This window comes from Pelodiscus sinensis, chromosome 14 (genome assembly GCF_052426305.1).
Source record: "Pelodiscus sinensis isolate ZL-2025 chromosome 14, ASM5242630v1, whole genome shotgun sequence".
Lineage (NCBI taxonomy): Eukaryota > Metazoa > Chordata > Testudines > Trionychidae > Pelodiscus > Pelodiscus sinensis.
In genome coordinates this window covers 9,910,739-9,931,531 of record NC_143065.1, presented here as the reverse complement: position 1 = coordinate 9,931,531, position 20,793 = coordinate 9,910,739, and the positions used below count along the sequence as shown (strand labels likewise).

The following is a 20,793-nucleotide window of genomic DNA, read 5'->3' as shown; positions in this document are numbered from 1 at the left end:
GAGGCTGACACCTGCCTAAAAGCTGAGAAGGTTCTGCCCTAGTTTTGTCAGGTCGTGGGAAATAGCTAATGGGTCAGAAACATTTGTTGGATCTTTCACTTTTTAGAAAGTGTGTAAGTTCTAACTAAGAAACATTAATTGTCCTGTTGAATCTTTTATCTTTCTGCTGTGCTCCAAGACTTGCACTTGAACTGAAAAAGTAGTGGAGAAATTCAATGTTAAACGTACCTTCAATCTGGTGAACCTCTACAAAAAACAGAAAAGTAAAGTATACAAGATATTTCAAGCCAGTCACACCTCTAAAATCTGTGTATTGCAGTACTGTCAGTTAATAGATCTGTGGTAGTTTTTCCTTATTGAAGCATAGTTTCATTCTAAAATGTTAACTTCCCACTTGAATTTATGAATGGCTTTTATACAAAAATATGAAAAAAAACAAACAAACAAACCCCGTACTACATAACATATGGGCTTGAGTTTGTGCTTGATGGCTGTCACAACAGGGATCAGCTATAAGCTGCTTGCATACGCAATTTAGATTTAGAAGCGCTTATGTATGTTTTACATGACAACATTGATTTTTGTAAATATCTAAAAATATGCTCTAACATACTAAGTGTTTTGGCACAGACTACACTTAATGCATTGAAGATTGTGTCCAAGAGAGGAGGAATGGGGTGTGTGTGTGTGTGTGTGTGTGTGTGTAAATTCTTCTTTTTTTAAGTGGGAAGGTATAAATAGGGTGGAAGAAGCAAAGAACCAGGCACAGTGAGTGTTAAGTTTAACTCACACGGAGTCTCAAGCATATAGGGCAGTGCCTAAAGTCACTCTTACATTCAGCTCTTATTCAGTTGATCAGTGATCAACAGCTGCAACCATTTGCAGTTAAGGCAGGGCCCTTATCCATACTTAATTTGTTGCCAAGACTGGTTTGGTGGATTTAGTTGGCAGTGTGTTAGTATGTTTGTCTGGTAGGAGACTCTGTGTGTAATCAGCTAAAGTTCTGATGATGGGCAACCAGTCAATTTCCTGGCCTACTGCTGAAAAAAGCAAAGGATGCTTAGAAAGCTATGTTTATACAGAAGTCAAAATTAAAATGTGCAGCTCCAGCTACGTTAGTTACATAGATGGAGTCGACATTCCTTAATTCGAACTTTGGTGCAGGCTGCACAGTGGGAGATGGATGGGAGCGAATGCTCCCATTGACTTCCCTTAGTCTTCTCAATTCAAGGATTGCTGGCATTGATGCAGGCACCCTCAGCTTTCGATTTAATGGGTGTTGACTAAACCTGCTATATCAAACCTTGGAAAATCAACAGTGCGGTGATCCACTTTCTGGAAGATGAAGACGCGGTCCTAAACAATGACTATCTAATAGTCACTTTCTAGTGATGCTGCGTGAGGTAGGTAGTTTATCCGAGTATGGCCAACATTATGGCTAAGGAGGCACTAGCACTATGGCTAGAAATCGATGATTGAGAATGAGTTTCTTGGAATAAAATTGGGCTAAATCAACTCTACTAGGAGGACATGTCCCTTCCCAAAAATGGGATCCCTGTTCTACAATAAATCCAGGAAATTGTCCCTTAACTTTTTCAAGGGTACCTTATTTCAAGGGTACCTTATTTCTAAGTGCAGAGTTGCACAAGGAATAATCCATTCAACTGATTCTTTTGAGACGTTCTACAGAAATGTGAAGTTGAACTCCTAAACAAATCTGTTTTCTGCTGAGTATGTGAAGTTCTAAACCATCTTTTATTTAAAAAAAAAAAAAAATTCTTGTGAAGGTGAGTAAAACTGGTAGATGAGGGAGGCAACTCATCACAGAATATGCCACTTGGAGTAAAAGCAAGTTCCAGATTTGTCTGACTCGTAGGCAGAAAAGCTATGCATCTTATGAAGAAATATGATGGGAAATTGCTATTTATTTACCACACACTGCAAAATAGGTGTCATTTTTATCAGTAGATGTTGTCATCTTTGGCCCAGAGTTCTGCAAACAGCTTTTTTTGTCTTGCAACACCATCTTTAATTTGTCTTCTGTAATCACTAATTTCTGATCATTATTTTAGACACTCGGTAGGAGAATAAGACAACTTTAATTCTTTATCTATATATTCATCATTGCTAATTTCCAGGTGGGTGTTCAAAAAAACAAGTATGGCCCCACCAAATCAGGATACTTTAAGATTGGTTATTTGCCCTCTGGTTTTGGAACACTGAGTGCATGTTTTCAGGCTTTTCTTGTGAGGACTAGAAACTTAGTTAGAAAAAGTTAACATTCCTGAGTGTATAAATGGCGGTCTCAATGCCAAATGCAGTGTCACTTGTGATAAAATTGCAAGAGCCAATACTAATTCATTGATTTTGTATTAAGTTCAGCAAAGACCATTCAGTCATCTAATGTAACTTCCAGTATTATTTTTCTTTGAACACCGATAACTGTTTGACTAGAGCATATCTTTTAAAAGGCATCCTCTCTTGGATTTAAAGGTTTCAAGAAATGGAGAATCTAACCATCAGCAAAAACTGCCAACAGAAGTAGTAATTGCCCTTGCTGTTAAATTCAAATTATAAATAAGAAATTGTTATCTGTTTCTTACTCGGAGCCGTTGATTCTTGTTCTTGCTATCTCCAGTAGGTCAAAGCCCTTTAGTACTTGGAGTTTTCTTGCTATGAAGATACTTGAACTCTAATTGTCACCTCTCAATCTTTTTGACAAATTAAATAGATTGAGCTCTTTAAGTGTCTCTTACTGCAAGGCATCTTTTCAAGCCAGCGTCATTTTTGACTTGTGTTATCCTCTCCAGCTCTTTCACCATGCTTTTCAAATGCATACAATTTCAGCATCCACAGTATTCCATAGTGGTCATCAATCTCATTTGTATGGATAAAATCACCTTCCTACTTCTCATTTTTATATATATATTAAATAAATCTCCAAGGATCTCATTAGTCCTTGTAGTGAGTTGGAATGGCTGTCGGGGGGGGGGGAGGGGAGGAGCCCCTCCCTGAGCCCTGGTGAGTGGGACCACTCCCACCTACCATTAGGTCAGAAGTCAAGAGCTGGGTTAGGAAGTATAAAAAATAGGCCCAGGAGCTCAGAGCCCAACTGCTGAAGGAGCCAGGCACACTCTGAGCTGGGAGGCTGTCAGACCTAAAGGAAGCCAAAAACTGGTTATGGCCACTGGGACCACAGTAGGGATGTAAGAGTGTAGCTGTGTAAATGAGTAAGCGATAAGGCAGCTGGGTGGGGTGACAGTTGGGAGCCATATGCACAGGAAGGCAGCTTAAGCCAGCACCTGGGAGTGGGGTGGCAGGTGGGAGCCAGCTTAAAAGGGGAGCTGGCTGCCTCCATACATATAACCGTGAAATTTTCAGTGGTTACCTGGTTAATCAATTAAACACATTTTAACATCCCTAGACTACAGACAGATCCCGACCCAGAGGAGTTGCCGGACCCGATGGAGGTTCCATTCCCCAACAACCCAGATGGCCTGCTACTGAGCGAGGTACACTCTGAGGGAGTTAGGAAGTGGTCCAGGGATAGCTGACCTTAATCTGGCTGAGACAGTGCTTGACCCAGTGGCAGACTGATCAGCCACTGATAGGGCCCTGGGCTGGGATGCAGTGAAGTGGGAGGGCCTGCGTTCTCCCCCCTCCTTCCCCGCCACCCCAATCCATGGGTTGCAGTCTCCCCTCTGTTTCTCTAGGAAAAATGCCTGCACCTGTCACCTCTCCTGAGCTCGTGCCAGGGTTCATTTGATATTTGCTTAAAGGGTCAGCCTGAACCTAGGGCTGAGCCCTCCTGAGTTATTTGTTGCCCTGCCCGGAGTGAAGGCCTGACAAAATGAGACCATGCTAGGCCTAACCACAGGCCTGAGCCCTTGAACTATTGCTGCAGCTGATTCCCTGTGCGTGTACTGTTGCAGAATGGCCACCCACTGTTCTGGGGGGAGGAGCCCTTCCCTGAGTCGTGGTGGGTGGAGTTTCCTCACCCCAACTGGCTGGGCTACAGCCCCTTTTTACCACAGCAATGTCTTGGGTTGTTTACCACTCTAACCTCTAAATCCTTTCAAGTGACATTTCTTCGGGATAGTCTCCCATTATGTTAGCCTGGCTTGCATTCTTTGTTTCTAGATGTATGACCTTCCTTGTATTAAAATACATCTTAATTGTTTACCGAGCACTCCAAATCACTCGGACTGCCCTGCTTTCATTGCTTAATAATTTAATATTAGTCCAATTATGTAGGCACACCAGTCCTCAGTACCTCTTTTCCCCCACCCTCTTCAATGTTGTGAGCTAGTGCAGTAACATCTCTCCAAAGCCCTCCTTAGGGACATCTTAACTCATTTCCTGGAATAGTGGGAGGGTTTTACATCAAGTGCCTCTGTTGAATTCTCATACAGTTGTCTCCCCTAATCCCTCTGAATCTACCTTCCTGCTGCCTCAGTCTTCCATTTGTGTATTGTCAACTGTCTCAATTAAAATGTCTGCCATGGGGAAACTTATACATTTAAACTGCTATTGCTGTACACATTTATTGATTTGCATATACTGTATTTACACCTTCTGCTCACTGTGGGGAAAATTGCACTTTATGGCATTACTTCCCATCTTGATGTTTTTTAACTCAGGTAAAGCTTAACTCACAAGCGCCTTGGAGTAAGGACTGTATTTGCCTGTAAAGCTCTTTACATACCTTTATAACTTAATAGAAATAAAAATTATCCCCTTCTGTCAGTGACGTGCAACTAAATTTTACGTTTCCGGTTTTTATGCTTCATGCCTCTCCTTTACTTTCTGCTAGATTAGAAACATTAGTGATAGTTGTTTGCACTGGCATAATGTGCATTTTAAATAGACATGTTTCACATTTATAACGAAACCATCTATGGGAAAAATACCCAAATACTTAGTGAAAAAATCCCCCCCCCCCCCCCCCCATAGCCAATATATTGTATTTTCTTGAGTGGTTTTTTTTTTTTTTGTTCGTTTGTTTCTCAAATGGCTGTATTTGGCTCTAAGATGACTTACACTGTCTATTTAGATGAAACCTTTATCTTGAAAGCTCACCATAGAGATGCCGATGGGCAAGCACAACGGGAACCCTGAACCTAAATTACTGGAATTCGGTGTTATCTGGAAGAACTTAGCATGTATCAAGCACAAAAGATTAGTGATGGGGACTTCTGATTCATGACAGAGAGCAATGATCAGGAACAAGTTCTTACAGCAGCACAATTTCATCAAGTCACCAGGGCCTGATGAAATGCATCCTAGAATACTCAAGGAGCTGATAGAGGGGGTATCTGAGCCTCTAGCTATCATCTTTGGAAAATCATGGGAGACAGATTCCAGAGGATGGGAAAAGGGCAAATATAGTGCCCATCTATAAAAGGGGAAATAAGAACAACCCAGGAAACTACAGACCAGTTAATTTAACTTCTGTGCCAGGGAAGATAATGGAGCAAGTAATTAAGAAAATCGTCTGTAAACACTTGGAAAGTGGCAAGGTGATAGGGAACAGCCAGCATGGATTTGTAAAGAACAAATCACGTCAAACCAATCTCATAGCTTTCTTTAATAGGATAACGAGTCTTGTGGATAAGAGAGAAGCGGTGGATGTGGTATACCTAGACTTTAGTAAGGCGTTTGATACGGTCTCGCATGATATTCTTATCAATAAACTAGGTAAATACAACTTAGATGGGGCTACTATAAGGTGGGTGCATAACTGGCTGGATAACCGTACTCAGAGTTATTAATGGTTCACAATCCTGCTGGAAAGGCATAACAAGTGGGGTTCTGCAGGGGTCTGTTTTGGGACCGGCTCTGTTCAATATCTTCAACGATTTAGATATTGGTATAGAAAGTACATTTAAGTTTGCAGATGATACCAAGCTGTGAGGGGATGCGACTAATCTGGAGGATAGGGTCATAATTCAAAATGACCTGGACAAATTGGAGAAATGGTCTGAGGTAAACAAGACGAAGTTTAATAAAGACAAATGCAAAGTGCTCCACTTAGGAAGGAACAATCAGTTTTATACATACAGAATGGGAAGCGACTGTCTGGGAAGGAGTATGGCAGAAAGGGATCTAGGGGTGATAGTGTACCACAAGTTGAATATGAGTCAGCAGTGTGATGCTGTTGCAAAGAAAGCAAACGTGATTCTGGGATGCATTAACAGCTGTGTTGTGAGCAAGACACGAGAAGTCATTCTTCCGCTTTACTCTGTGCTGGTTAGGCCTCAGTTGGAGTCTTGTATTCAGTTCTGGGCACCACATTTAAAGAAAGAAGTGGAGAGAGTCCAGAGAAGAGCAATGAGAATGATTAAAGGTCTAGAGAACATGACCTATGAGGGAAGACTGAAGGAATGGGGTTTGTTTAGTTTAGAAAAGAGAAGATTGAGGGAGGACATGATAGCAGTTTTCAGGTCTCTAAAAGGGTGTCATAAGGAGGAGGGAGAAAACTTGTTCATCTTGGTCTCTGAGGATAGAACAAGAAGCAATGGGCTTAAACTGCAGTAAGGGAGGTTTAGGGTTGGACATTCAGGGTAGTCATTTTCCTAGAGTTAGGAACTGACACTGGAATAAATTGTCCAGGGAGGTTGTGGAATCTCCATCTCTGGAGATATTTAAGAGCAGGTTAGATAAATGTCTATCAGGGGTGGTCTAGACAGTATTTGGTCCTGCCATGAGGGCAGGGGTCTGGACTCGATCTCTTGAGGTCCCTTCCAGTCCTAGTATTCTATGAAAGACGTGATCCTGAAACTTGAGGAATCAAGATCCTTTAATATTGTTCAACTCGAGTAGATATTTGTATTGAGAGGGGCAATATATAGCCTTATTGGTAAGGTCATAGGGAGGGACAAGAACTGCCTTTCCCGTGGGTGGCATGGATCATTTTAGCATCTCCTTGATACTGGTGGTAATTGTGGAACCATGCTCTTATTAGATTGTGTGCTCCAGCCCTGTGGTGGGACAGTAGAAGAACTGGACTGCCAGCACGGGCTCCGTTGGGGGTCATGAGCCTCAGGGGCCAGATGCAGGCAAGCGGTCCCTGGGGCCTGTGGTTCCCCACCTCTGTTAAACAATAATTGCAGTCTGTTACTCAACAAAGCTTAAATGAATGGAGGAAGTAGGCAACAATTTTCCTATTATGTAAAAGGTTCTCTTGGCAAAGTTCAAGATAATGCCACTTCTGAACTTCGTCTGCTTCCCTAAAATGTAGAACTCGAGGGTTTAATCCAGTGAAAGAGAAACCATTAGGGAGCTTCTATATCTAGAAGGATTAATTGTGAATCAAACAGCCTGCTTTAGCATTTGAAACATTGCCATTGTTTCTTCTTGTTTATAATGTAATCCTCTCTTGATCCGGTCATACTTAGCCATAGAGATAAGTTTTAAGAGCACTTGTTTTATGCCCTGAATAGCAAGTAAGCATAGGTGTGTGACTTGCGTAAAAGAAATGTCTGTTTGCTGTGTCACTTTGCTGTAGTAGTTCTAGACCAGTTACTCTCTGAGCAGTTAATGTGACCTTATGTGGTATGTTTACTCTTTAACACTTTATTTAGAGCATGTACAAACTTCACCCTTCATTTACAAAGATCTTGATCTTAAAGTATTTGTTAGAAACAATACTGGGAAACTATTTATGGAGGAAAAGCTGCATTAAAGGAAACAGAAAAGTAATTACACTACTAAATGGACTCTGCACTATAAATACAACTGAACCAGGGTTTCCCTTTGACCTAGCTGCAATTTGTAATGTGTATATAGGACAAGTGCATTTCCTACCTTAGACAAGCCCTAACACAGGTGTACTCCATTACTTTCTGTCAAGCTATAGTCAAGGTACAGACCTGAGAAATATTTTTCTCAGATCATAGTAATGATGATAAAGGCAAGTCTACAGTGCAGAATAAAGTTGATGATCAGCTTCTGCAGTAATTCTGTGGTTTTTCAGGTTATATTATGCCCCCTCTGTTGAAGTGCGTCCTCACTGGGAGCACATCCATTGATGTAACTGACAGCATGAGGCGCAGGGAGCCTGGAGATTTGCACTTAAGTAGCCTGTTACTGCCTTTGATAAACCAGGTCACATGGGGATGGCTGCTTAGGCTGTCAAAGGCTGCAATAGGCCATGTAATTAAGTAGAAAAAGACTCTGCAGTCTGTTCAGAAGTGTCGAGCAGTTTACATTTGGCTGGTTGTCTGCCTGTGGATGAGCCCTGTGAAGGCATGTTGAGAGTATTGGCCAGCTATGAGTTTTACCTGTTTAACAACTAAATCCGTCTAGAAATTTATGTAGTTAGGTGTAAGCCCTGTTGTTCGGACACTTGTTAAAATTGGTTTGAGTGCCTAATACCCATTTAGTTGTTGCTTGGTGTGACTTGTGGGTGTAAGCAATGGCCTGTCTTACTCCTGAGAGAATTCTGTGCACAAAAAGTAATTGTGTGATATTTCAAAATTCTGCAAAACTTTGCGAATCTGTTTGGTCAGAAAATGAAGTGGAGGCTCCAGCATGGCAGTGGGGAGCACACATGCCAGTGGCTGCTTAGAGGTAGGAGATGATTCTGCGGCTTCCCCTCCCACCTTCTTGGATATGGACTTGGTGATGAGACTGCATTCAGCATTGACACAGCTTAAGGTGGGGGCTGCCCCCAATACTCTGGGGGCCTACCTCTCTGCGCCAGCCATGTAAAGGCAAGGATGCTCATCACAGGATCCTATTGTGGGTACATCAAGGTGTTGGGTGAGAGGGTTCTTGGTGGGGCAGTCTGGGTGTAGGAAACTTGATGGAGGCTCTGAGCGTGGGTACAAAATGAATGCACAGGGTGGTTGGCTGGGAGCCCTGAATGCAGGGCCAATGGGACTCTGCAGTGGGTCTTGGTGATGGTAATTGGGACTTAGTGGGGGAGGTCTGGATATGGGTGGCTTAGTGTGGGGATCTGGGTGCAGCTGGTTGGGGCTTAGTGGGTGGAGGTTTGGGGGAGCTTGTTGCAGTGGTCCAAGTGCATAGGATTAGGGCTTGTTGGGGTGCAGGGGTGGGGGTTCAGAGGCACAGTGGTGGAGCTCCACAGTTTGCATGCAGTGTGCTTGGTACAAAGGGGGTTCTGGGTGAGTGTGGGGGTGAGGTGTGGCAATCTGGTATGGGGGGATCTGAATGAACAGGAGTTGGGTGGATGGGGGAAGAAGTAGTAGTGGGGGAGGGCAGAAGATTTTGGGGGATGGGTCTGACTCAGCACTTGAAGAGAGAACCCAGTGCAGTGTGCATGTGCCTGCTCTTGTGGCTTCCATTTACTTCCCCTTCAGAAAGATGCCTTTTTTGGGGGGCGGGGGGGGTAGCGGGACATGTGAATTTTGCTTCTGTACTGGCATGCTTAGGGTAACTAGTTAACTCGCGCCTGGCCTGGCTGGAGCAGCTTAGTGACATGTGCAGGGGCTGCTCCAGCCTGGCCAGCGCCAAGCAGCTGAACTGGAGCAGCCTGGCCCGCTGCAGTGCAAAGGGGCCCTGCCCAGCAAGGCCCACCGCACTGGGTGGGGGGGGGGGGGGGAAGGGCCACTCCAGCTTAGCTGGACTGGAGCTGTGTTGCATGTGGGGGGCTGCTCCAGCCTGCTGGGTCCACCACATGCAGGGGATGGGGAGACTGCACCAGTGTGATGGTTAATGTTAAACATATAGTTTAACCCGTTAACATTTGAAATGGGATTTTGCATGGCTAGCATGCAGTATTGCAGAATTCCCCCCAAGAGGAATATTCATTGGAGGGCAGGGAATTATTGTGAACTTGGAGCAGTGCTTTTCACATCGGTTCCATATATCTACTATCTCTTATGCTTCTGAGCATCTGTCAGATAAACATCTCACTTCTTGAATACTCATGTCCGTGGTCAGTACCATTTTGAGATGCTGTCAGGTACCCCAGGAACTGGGTACAAAGACTGAGCTATAGTGCATTCATCCAAGGAGAGAGAGAACTTTCTGTATTCAGGACAAACACCAATGGAGTATTAAATAAAGAAGAGGCATGTTCTTGACACACAGCGAGTTGGATTATTTGTTTGCTTGCACCAAGCTTACTAGTATGTATTTTAAAAACTTAATAGGGCAGTCTCGAGTAGGAAGTAGGCAACTTGTTTGCAACCGTGTTTCATTTGTGGATGCCTAAACATTTCGAGCTTAACTGTAGACTAGGGATATAAAATCCCTGTTAATCAGTTAACCAGCTAAATCTTAGGCTTAACCAGTTAGCTCGGGTGAGGAACCTGTGGCTCCTGGCTTGCCTGGATGTGGCCCCCTGAGACTCAGGTCTCCCCCCTCCCCAGCATTGGGGAGCCTGCACTGGGATCAGAGCCCTCCATTATCCCACTGTTGGGCTGGAGTGCACAGAATCTATTAGTCTGGGGGTCAGCTGCTTCCCCCCCCTCCCCAGACTAATAGGTCTATCGCTATAGCAGTAAATCTTTGCTCTTTGTACAGAGTGAATAATACTGCTTGGTTGCCTTGAACACCGTGTCTGTTCCAGTATAGGTGTGGCAGCAGACTCTGACATGGCAGTGCCTGCATGCTAACAGCAATTTGTGATTCAGTTATTGGTGGAGGCAGGGGAGCTTTTCTGGGAATATAGAAGGGGTCAGCAACCTTTTCACACCAAAGAGCCAAACTATCTATTATTGATAATTGACAGGATGATTAATAGTAGCATAAGTGAAACCTTGTACTCACAGACTTTATGTAATGGGACTTCTGCTGCTGCATCTTCTCACACATTTCTTTGATGTGTACATCATAACTGATCAAAGCCAGCTTCATGCAGGCATTCAGACTGTCTTCTGTTAATCTTATCCAGGGGCTGTATGTGGAGGTGCAGGAGTCTGGGTTGGGTTGTTTGAGGGGTTCAGATGTATGAAGGGCTCAGGGCACAGGGTTGAGGTGTGGGGGAGGTGAAGGTAGGGAGGATATGGCAGTAGCTGGAGGTAGGGAGGGTGCTCCATTGGTATAATGGATAAGGCATCAGCCTCCAGAGTCTGGGATTGTGGGTTCAAGTCCCCCACCCCCAACCTGGGCGCAGCCAGGAAGTTGCCACCAGCTTCCCCAGAACTGGGAGCTGCAGTCAGGGCAGGAGCAGCATGGCAGCCTCCATACAGCTTGCACTGGCCGTGAGCTGGAGCCAGGCTGCCCGCCACAGGAGCAGCTAGGTAGACACCACCAGCTTGCTCAGGACTGGAGCTGACAGTGGCTGGGGCAGGGCAGGTGGCTGCTCTGTGGCTGTGCTAGGGCAGCTGAAGGTAGGGAGGATAAGGCAGCTGCTGAAGGTAGAGAGCTGGCCAAATGAAGAACAGAGGTTAGCAACCTTTTCACACCAAAGAGCCAAACCACATCAACATTCAGAACAATTGGTCAACAAAGAGCTGTAGAAGAATGCCTGTTAGCATGACTGAAAATATACAACTAAATATTATTGATAATTGACAGGATGCTTAATAGCATCAGTGAAACATTGTACTCCCAGACTTTACATAACGGGGCTTCTACTGCTGTTGAGGGTGCAGTTTGTGGATGTGGGGGTGTAGGAGTCAGGGTTGGGGTGCATAAGGGGCTCAGGGCAGGGGGTTGGAGTGGGAAGTAGAGTATGTGGGGGGTGTGCATGGGGCTGGATTACCTTACTTGGCTAAGGCTGGGCTACTGCACCCAGGCAGCAGTGGCTGGATGAGGGGTCAGGCCAGGCTCACCGCAGCCAGATCGTGGCCTCCCCTCCTACCTACGCTGCAGCAGGAGAGGGCCAGCCCTTCCTGTGCCCAGAGGGGAGCCAGACCATGGCCTTCCCCCGGATCAGGGCTGGGGATAGAACGCTGAGGCCATTTGGGGGCTAGGTCCTAATTGGGGCCTTGCTGGCCAGGCTGCTGTGGCTGGAGCCCAAGCTGGGCCACCGTGGCTGGGCTGTTGCAGCAGTTGCGAGGCTGCCATGGTTGAGCCACAGGATCTGCCCCAGGAGCATGGCAGCTGGGGTCAGACTGCACCCATCAGATGACGGCTGGAGCTGGGCTGCTGTGGCCAGATGGAAGCATCTGCTGCTGCTGCCAATCCCTCTCACTGTCCCGGCTTGGAGTGTGCATGCATCCCTTTCAGCACACCCTGAGCCGGCCCTTTAAACGAGCAGAGTCCCTCAGCTGGCTCTTGCTGGAGTGCACCGCCTTCCTTTCACCTCTGATTAATGGTGAAATAGACAAAAGACCATCTTGACATAAGTAATTATGTGTTTTTTTTAATTTAGAATTTTTTTAATTAAAATGAAAAATTTTGCGCACATTTTGGGAACGACGAGAGCCGTATTTGGTTCCATAGTGAGCTATAGGCTGCTGACCTCTGATATATAGGGTATTGAAGGAGTTAGTTTCATAGTTAACTGAGCTTAAGAGGTTTATTTTTAAACCTGTCACTTTATTAGATAGTTTTTGTTGTGATTAGGCTGAAGTGAAAAATGTTACCTTGATGTTAGTGAATTTCACTGAGTCCTAAGTCAAACATCCTCTTCATGCTTACTGCTTAGACTTGAGGAGTTCTTTCACTAGTTATCTTGTTGAGTTGGGGGATAGGGGGAGAATCACTTCTAAAGGATTTGTAGCATGACAGGAAATAAAACTAAAACCCTAGTATTCTGACTATTCTCCATGTGACTGCCCTCATTACAATCTGTTTTTTTCCCTTTCCCATTCCTCTTTTTAAAGTTAAATTAAGTGCCCTTCCCTTTCAGCTAGCCTTACAAATGATTCTTGAGGCAAGATTTACGGTAGAAGTGAGGTGCTGCTTTTCCAGAAAGTGACATCACAATGGAGTTGTTACAAGTATCAGGCTGTGTCTAGACTGCATCCCTCTGTCGACAGATGGATGCAAATCAAGCACGTCAAAATTGCTAATGAAGCAGGGATTTAAATACCCAGAGCTTCATTAGCATAAACGTGGCCACTGTGGGTTTTTTTAAAACAGCTTTTTCGGAAAAAAAAGGCAGTCTAGAGGCGGATTTGTCGAAAATAAACCCTTTTTCGACAGATCCTGTAAGCCTCATTTTTTGAGGAATACAGAATCTGTCGAAAAAGGGTTTATTTTCAACAAATCCGCCTCTAGACTGCCTCTTTTTCAAAAAAGCTTTTTTGAAAAAAGCAGCGTCCATGTTTATGCTAATAAAGCATGGGCTATTTAAATCCCTGCTTCATTAGCAATTTCGACGTGCTTGATTTGCATTCCTCTGTCGACAGCGGGATGCAGTCTAGACATAGCCTCAGATGGGTAGCAGCGTTAGTGTGTATCTGCAAGGTACCACAGACTCTTGGTTGTTTTTGAAGATGCACATAGTGAAGTAACCCAAGTCTCTTCGGCTATTGCTCCACAGTGTCTGGAAATTTTGGTGTAATTTGCCAGCAATCTCCTAGCTCCCATCAGCTGCCCTGCGCAGCTCCCTCTGAGACAGAGGCAGTAGTGTTGAGTGACAGCAGCCTCTGACCACGGGGTAAAATTTTTCAAAGCACCTAAGTTGGATGCTTTGGAAAATTACTCAGGGATACCATTTTAATTACAGCTCCGAACAGAAGGTTTAAGAATAAAGTTTGAGAGTTGATGCAGCTTTAACAGCTGCTCTTCTAGAAATTATATTTGTGGGTGTTGATATTAATCATTTTATTGTCAAAGCCTTTGTCAGATTATTTAGCAGTGGTTCATATGAATTTAATTTAGTTCAACTTTGCTTTCATTAGATTCTAAAATGGCCTTTCCGTGTATCATTTATGGATACTAAGTTCTTAATGCATGCTGACTAAGTTTGGATAAACAGACTTTTCTCTGAACATAGGAAAGATTTTTTTTAACCTGTTGGAAAGTATGGATTTTTTTTTTAAAAAGATCTATATGGCCAAGAAGTTTGTGTAGGGAAGCATATATGTCTTCAGGCTCACCATTATCTAAGGTTACTCCTCTTCCCTACTGCCCTCTCCGTTTCTGGTAGTGAGCCTCCTGCTAGTCAGGAGATAGAAGGATTTGCTTGATAGTCCATTGCGTCTGGCTTCCATAGGGCCTGCTGTTTGAGCAGCATGGTATGTGTCCTTACATCCACAGGCTGAGCACTCGGCCTCCATGCTCACAGCCTTGACAGTAAGGATGTGTCTACACTATAAGCATGACTGTCACAGCTATAGCTATGCACTGTAGCTACAGACACTAACTAGGATGACAGAAGGTTTTTTCTTAGGCTGTAGCGAATCCATCTCCTCGAGGTAGTCACTGGGAAAATTTTGGTGTGGCCCTAGCTGCATCTATAGTGGGAGTTAGGTCAGCCTGAATGTTCCTGTGATGAAGTGGGGATTGTATTCACTCTGTTTGCTTTATGTTGTATGTGATTCCTACTGTCCTGTGCTGTTTTGTAATCTGTGTGCCTCAGTTTCCCTGGGCACTGCACTGGTGCCAGCTGGGGATGGGAGTTTTGATTGAGTCTCTCACTAAGGGAAGGCTGCCCAGCCCAGCATGTACATAACGGCTCAGGCTGTCTCCTAGCTGGCTTGGGGGGCAAGAGGGATTGCACTGACTGCTCCTGGTTCCTGTGTTAGCAACAAGACTATGCTACGCTGTATCCCTGTGAACCAGTAAACCGTCTGTTCTACCTGCTGGCTGAGCTCACATCAGGCGGTGGATGGGGGTGCAGGGCCCGATGATTTCCCACACTGACAATTCTCGCTAATGTGTTTTCCGTCCATGTGCAGAATGAATGTTGTTGTGTACCAATATTGATGTGATGTGTGACAGAAGAAGTAACAAGCCCCCAAGATGTTATATTTAAATAGTTACTCCAGTTGGGACAGGTTATGTGTTTTAGAACTCACTACTCAGAATTAAATTTTAAGCAGAAGAGAGAAATGAAATTGATAGTCAAAAAATGAAAATAACAGCATAATAAAAGAATAAAATTATAGAGAATGTATGTGCACTGCAGGAAATACAGAAGTAAAAATAAGAGTGTTTGGAGGTGCATGTGTCAGACCGTGTGTGCCAAATGGGGTTGTAAAATCCTGTTAAATGTAACAAATTAAAACGGCTTACCAATTAAATGGCGAGGGGGCAGGCCCTCCTTGGCTGGGCTGGAGCAACCCCCTTCACATGCCTGCCACAGACAAGGATTGCTGCAGCTGGGCTGGAGCCCCTGCCCACAGCACTCCCCTGGTTGGGCCTGCTGTGGACAAGAGTTACTTTGGTGGGGCTGGAGCAGCCCCCTGCCTGCTGTGGGTGGGAGGGTTGCTCTAGCCCACATCTTAACCATAACTGTTAAGCCTAATCATCAAGAGTGAGACTTACTAGTTGACACTAGGGATGTTAATGGTTAACCGGTTAAGACACTGCGTGTGCGTGCTCCTTCCCCACCAGCCAATGTACTATTTGTTTGAAGCACTCACCAGAAGGTTCAGACTGCAGCACCGCTCCTGCTCCTGAGCCCTGACCCTCACCCCACAGAGATGGAGTACATGGGTAGGAGGAGGGGGTGATGCTTTGACATCTGTGCCTACCCTCTCCCCCCACCCTAGCTCTGTACAGCAGCTGAAAGGATCCTGGGAGCAGCTGGCAAGGGCATCCAGAGCAGAGGGCAGGAGCAACGTGACTGTAGAGCAGCAGGGGGAGGGACATCTAAATACCTGTGTGGTACTTGATTCACTCCTGGGTGGCCATGCAACTGTACAGTTTACAGGGAACACGGACTTCAAGCAGTGTTGGTATAGACCAGCCCAGGCCTAAGGCTACAGTGTGCACGCATGTGTGTGCAGGTGATCTGGGTTATTCTCCTGGCAGTACAAAGCGCTTCTACAGGTTTAATAGGTTAGTTTAAGACTCAGTTCATTATTCACAAATGCAGCTCTACATTAGCTTACCTGCAGTATTACATGAATTAACTTGATTTGAGAGACTGATTATGAAATTTATTTAGAAGTTTTGGTTTCCAAAATAGCCTTTCTTTTTAACCTAACAAACCTCTGATCTCCCATACACATATTGGCAATATTTTTAGATGAATTTCCATTTAGGGTTACCAGATGGCTTAAAAAAAAAAATCAGACACACTTGATCTTAGATTGGGAGGGGAGTGGGGCTGGCCTGGGGAGATGGGGGTTCACAATTACAGGTGTCCCTGAGCCTGGCTGGTAGATGCAACTACATACTGATACTCATGATGATAATAAAACTTACTTAATTAGAAAATACTAGACATTTCAAAGCTCAAATACTGAACTGTCCAGTTCAAAACCGGACACCTGGCAACCCTATTTCCATTCCTTTTTAAACAACTTTGGCATTGGTCATATGTTGAACCTCAGTTCAGCAGTTCCCAACCTTTTCCAGATCGGGACCCATTTTTGACAATTCAGGAAGGCTTATCCGATAGTCTTTTGACTAGTTAACTAGCCAATATTCTCCCCTTCTCCACTTGCTGCCTCTGAGAGGCAGCAGTGGGGAGCGAAGGGGTACTTCAAAGTGGTAGCACTGCTCACCTGTCACTTTGAAACCCCAAGAAGGCTGCTGTGGGCTGCCCCTTTAAAACGCTGCCTTTGTGTGATTCAAAGGGGCAGCTATGGAGCCCAGGGTCAGCTGGACTCCTAGCAGCATGCAATGTAGCATGGAGCCTGAGGTCAGCTGGGGGGACTGAGTCCCCCACTAACCCTGGGCTCTATGGCTTTGAAATGTACAATAGCCCTCTCCTTCCCCTGCTGGGGATTCTTGTGCATTTCAAAGAAGGCGTGCAGCCCCAGGTCAGTGAGACTTTCCCGGCTGTAAGTGGAGTTCCACCTTCCTCCTTTGAAATGTACAAGAGCTCCAGTAGGAGGAATGTGGAAGTGCCTATTAACTAGTTCAGGCATGTCCAAAGTCCGGCCCGCGGGCCAATTGCGGCCCGTGTTCTGGTTTAATACGGCCCCACAGGTAATTTGGCAATATCTATCTTTTATGGCCCCCAACGAATCCATATGTATTGAGATGAATACATTGTAAAATCTCAGTTAATGTCAGTTGGTCTAAATCAGTTATAAATATATTTGGACACAACATGTATACTTGGTGTTATGTTCCTGTTCATATTTTTTGAACTTAAAAGTTGACAGACAACCTTTATTACCAATAATATGTAATGTACTTTACAATGTTCCTGACATATATTTCAGCTTCCTGGATTTTTTTTTCATCTGGCCTTCAGATATGAAAGGCAGAGTGATTTAACACCTGTTTAGATTTGTCATCCATGTGACAAAATGAAAAGTATGCCGTTTGCAATAAACTTTGCATAAAATAGTTAATTTGCATTTAATTTTAATGGTTCAAAGAATGTCAGGCACAATGGTCGGCCCTCATGCATGTTCACTTCATCAAATCTGGCCCTCTTTGAAACAAGTTTGGACACCCCTGAACTAGTTGATGGAAATTCCGTCGACTAGTCAGCTGCATTTTAACATCCTTGTTCTACCTGTACAACTATTAATATTAGTATTTAAACATCTACAAGATACATATCAAGAAAACAAATAATATTAGTGGTGTTGGGGAGATGTTAGAATGCTTTTGTATCTTGTATCTGAATATTTTAAGGTGAGGACATTTCACTATATAAGTTCCACAAGCTATTTTAACTTTGCCTCATATTCCCACTTATCTACTGGGAAGCCTTTTCTATGAATACAACTACAACTTTTAAAGACATTATGTTAATAACAAATGGTCTGGTAGCACTTTGTAGACTAACAAAACACGTAGATGGTATCATGAGCTTTCGTGGGCAGAGCCCACGTCTTTAGATGACCGGAGTTTTACAGAAAACTCCAGTCATTTGAAGTGGGCTGTGCCCACAAAAGCTCATGATACCATCTACGTGTTTTGTTAGTCTACAAAGTGCTACCAGACCATTTTTTTAAAGTTTATCCTGTAGAGAGTAACTCTGCTACCCCTGGATTATTTTAATAGACATTAAAATGCTACAAGTTCTACAGGCATGTTTTGCCTTCCCATTACTTATTTCTGATGGAATTTGAACTATGAGCCTATTTAAATGACAAGCTGTATCTTGATAGTTGTAGAAGGACCCTTTGACTCTCTGTTGAATCTCTGCTTTCTTATTTGAATACAGAAATCAAAGTATAGATACTAGATCATAAAAATTTTAAGAAACCTTGCAGAACTCATTGTGATTGAAGAAAAGTTGAAAAATTTACCAGGCACCTGTCATATTGGCCAGGTAGACACACATACACAAAGTGACACAGGTAGGTTACAGTTGAGGTCCAGAGGCATAACTTTGGTAAAAAGTGCAACCCTTACTGTGAGGTGCAAGAATTCCTTCAAGGCTGCTGTATCTGAATGTGAGGGCTGTTGCCCACTCTGGCACTCTGAGTGCAGAAGATGGGGGGCCGCAAGGGACCTTAAATACTTTACCTCTATAGGCTCTGCTTACAAAAACTCCCCAGAGTCACAGATTCACTGATTTTGGTGCAGCTGCCACCCTCAAGTGATTTAACTCTGGGGGGGAAAAAAAAACAGGAAAGACGACTTGAATTCCTTCCTCAGGGATACCCCAAACTCTTTTGCTCAGAGCTTAAAAAAGAAGCAAAAAGCATAGTTTGTTTTTCTCTCTCATAGCTGTCCTCCAAGACTAGGCAGAGACAGAGACCTCCTGTTATGTTCCAGAACACACATCAAATCATTGCCTTAAAGATGATTTTATTAACAAAACAAAAATGTGTACTTAATCAAGCATAGTTGGTTGCTAGGTGTTAGAGCAACTAAGAAAAGAACAGATCAAAAACACAAAATCATAATTCTTCGGGTTGTAACTTAAATGGTGAGTGGGGGAGGGAAGGCATGGATTCCCACAGAGAAGTTTAACCCAACAACCAAAATAACGAAAAATACCCTGATCGTGACTAAATACATATTTACCCTCTACTCATGATCTGTGCTTCAAGGTCCAGTTCACTCCTATGTCCAATATTTCTTATAGGCATGATAATTCTGAGTACTGCATCTGCTCCCTCCAGTCCTTAACTTTAGGTTTTGTTTTTTTGCAAAGAGAGCAGCCAAGGTATCTAAATACAATTCACATTTCAGCACCATATCCCCATTGGTTCTTCTAGCCCCCTACCAACATGCTTGCTAGCTACCTGAATTTGACCCCTTATTTACCAAGTGCTGGCCAGCACTCCTCCTGTCCATCACACTGAACTTTGCTTAGTGGCTTCATCTTTCATATTAGTTCTTTTATAGTAGATATCTTACTGTAATTGTGAACCTCTTTACCAATTCCTCTGGCTGCTGAAGGGTACGTTTGTCTCCTATTCTTCCCTGTTCCTGTCATCCTTCCCTGCTGGGCAGAACAGGTCTGCTCTTCTGTATCACCATGAATGTTCTCCTTGCTGCTCTTGCCAAGGGGTGTCCTCAGAGTTTGTTTTCCAGCCTTGACTTTTGGAGTCTTGCTTGTCTACTAACAGCTTCAGCCTGTGCCTCAGCTCAGATCTTTCTCCATTTAGCAAAGGAGGTATTATAGCGATTTGTGGCCTATGTTCTTGGGAAATGAGCACTACATCTGATCACACCTGAAAGTAGTTCTCCAAGTTCATTGCGCCACGAACCTCTTCTGACAACCGAAATTACTACACTACCCAAGGAGGTGGGACCATTGGTTCCCAGCCAATGAGAGCTGCTGAACCAGGCCTTGTGGCAGAGCGGAGGCAGCACGTGGTGCTCGGAGCTGGAGTCTCCGTTTTCTAGGTGCCTGGGTAGGGAACCTGCCCTCCCTGAACACTTGTATAGTACTCCCCAAGATACACCCCTTCCCAAGCACTCCTGGCACTCCTTGGGCCATGTCCTCCAAGTAGCACACTGCCCTCACAAATTTTAGTCTAGCTTGTGTAGCAAGTCATGGACAAGTCCCAGGCTGTAAATTTTTGTTTACTGCCCATGACTCTTACTAAAAATGCCCATGACTGAAATGTAGCCTTATCTCTAACCCATTCATAACACCCTCAGCTGCCTGTCCTCTTTCTCCTTTGGCTGTAGAGTGGTGTTAATGAGCCACCTCACCTTTTAATGTTCCCTTGAAATGTGTTAACTACTTTGTTAAACAATCTGTTCCACCTTGTATTTAGCTGTGACACTCGAAGAGCTTGTCTACGGTACAAAGCTTTGTTGATGAAACTAATATTGACACTAGAAACTGGACAAAAGCAAAGTTGCCAAAGCGTGTTCACATTTTCTCCCTCTGACAGATTGTATCCATGTTGGTGGCACCATCATTAACAGCATGAGCAATGCACTCTGGGTATATATCCCACAGTGCCTGGCAACACCGTTTGTCATAAGGTGTTGTGCCGGGCTCCATTTCGTGTTCTCACATCTTGAGACTGCAAAATGTCCTGTTAGGGACTGCTTTGTCCCAGCCCTTCAGGCACGCCTGCCTCCCTCCCTTACCTTCATTTTGCACTGCAATGTGCCCATCATACCCTTTTTTGCACAAGCCTTGTGAAATTTGCCCATATGTGTCCCAATTCCTACAGGTCACTCACAGCTGGGACTGAACAGACTGTTCTCCCCATATACTGATTAGATTCAACGGTTCCATAGTAGTCTAGGTGGGAGAGCCTTTGGTGCAATAGCAAGCCATGGTCACCATGCTGAGCTATCACCAAGCAGGGAAGGGAATTTAAAATTCTTGGGCGCTTGCCAGGGTGAGGGACTGGTTCTCATTTACCTGGCTGCAGGGCAGCA

General features: G+C 44.3%; 1 protein-coding gene across 9 annotated transcripts in view; it reads left to right on the top strand.

The window, feature by feature from the left end:
• The window catches only part of CSNK1G1 (casein kinase 1 gamma 1), a 160,587-nt gene that overhangs the window by 40,540 nt on the left and 99,254 nt on the right, over positions 1-20,793 (top strand). For 2 of the 9 annotated variants that reach the window (XM_075897480.2, XM_075897481.2), the window contains one exon: positions 3,425-3,512. The exons of the other annotated variants lie outside the window; for them this stretch is intronic. The gene's annotated coding sequence lies outside the window, so the exon portion shown is untranslated. The remainder of the gene's footprint in view (positions 1-3,424; positions 3,513-20,793) is intronic. 9 annotated transcript variants of the gene reach the window in all.